Genomic DNA, 1,493 nt, shown 5'->3' on the forward strand with positions numbered 1-1,493 from the left:
TAGCGAGGGGGAAGGGACCAGGCAACCTGCGGAGGCCTCGAGGCTCAGGTGGGTCCTCCACCTCCCTGGGCCGGGCCTGGTTTTCTCTTTGGAGGGAAAGGGAGCATGCGGTCCACCGCCTTAATGACCGGAATGCGGGGGCAGGGATCTGAGCCCTGGAGCCTTTTCATAGCCAGTATGCACAGGCTTAGCATAAAGGCTCCACGACCATTTTCCCACTGACGACCTGGAGGCTGGGAGAAGAGCATGACTCCCTTGAATGTCCAAAGCCAAGGAGGTGGGGAGACACATCATGTGAGTGAGTGAAGAGCTTTTTAAACGGGGGACCCCGGCATTGAGAACTGAATCCCTGAGTCCTGGCCTCCCTGTTCAGTTTCAATGAAAAATGGCTGCCGCTGTGTGTGTGTATGTGTGTGTGTGTGTGTGTGTGTGTGTGTGTTTGTGTGTGTGTGTCCAAATAAAGTAAAACCAGCCAAAACGGCCTCTTCTCTGAGCTCCAGAGAACTTTTCTGAATACCCGAATTAATGCTTTTCCCCCTACCTGGTGTGTTTTATGCAGACAGACATTTTACTGTAACAATTATAATAGCTCAGTTGGAAATTACCATCTGGCTAGGCAGCGGAATCCGTGCCTGGATACAGCTTCAAACGCAGGTATCAGAGGCAAATTAGCACTGACATCAAGTTTTGGACTTTGTATAAAGTACCAGGTTGGGAGAAGAGAAGCGTAATTGTTCCTGCAGCCGAAGGTGAAGGTTAATACTCCGGACCTTGGCTGCCCGTGTCAGAGCCCTGCCCTCCCACACCACACAGCATGCCCTGAAGACCGCCCAGCACACAGAAGCTCATTATATTTTCTGTCTTCATAGAACACCCCCCAAACACCCACCCTGTCTTTGACTCCTGAGGAGAAGGACCAGCCACGGGTCCCAGGATGCTGGAGAGAAGAGAGGTCCTTCCCTTCTCATGTCCCCCTCATTCAGAGGGAGGCCCCTGCCTTCACCCACGGGGGTCTCTGGGTCTCAATGGCCAAAGATCCCAGTGTCTCTGGGGCCTCTCCATTTAGGTTAATTACACAAACGACAAGGCATCTATGCCTCCTCTCCTGGATGGTTGGCGAACTTGACTAGACTCAAAATGAACCTCTTTGATTCCATCTGCAAAATTAGATCAGATCTGATAAAGTAAAGATGTACCCTTTGAAGTATTCCCTATCAACATAAGTGCTAAGAACACTTGAGTGAAGGAATTTGAGCAGTTTTGAAAGCAGCAGCACAGGAACTTCAATGAGGATTGCAGCTAAGGGCATGCCCAGAAGGCACGGGACTAACTGCATCTATCCTGCAGGCAATAAGCAATTGCTAAAGATTCCAGACTTCTCAAAGTTCAGAGTTCAACACGGAAAAACTTGGTTGCCCTCGTGAGAGGCTGGGCTCTGTGGTTTGCATTCTGTTTTCCGAGGCTCGCAGAGTGCTGGCGGTTTTTCTGCGTCT

The sequence above is a fragment of the Pteronotus mesoamericanus genome, unplaced genomic scaffold (assembly GCF_021234165.1).
Source record: "Pteronotus mesoamericanus isolate MK-2021 breed Mesoamerican mustached bat unplaced genomic scaffold, CSHL_Meso_final contig_657, whole genome shotgun sequence".
NCBI classification, from domain to species: domain Eukaryota; kingdom Metazoa; phylum Chordata; class Mammalia; order Chiroptera; family Mormoopidae; genus Pteronotus; species Pteronotus mesoamericanus.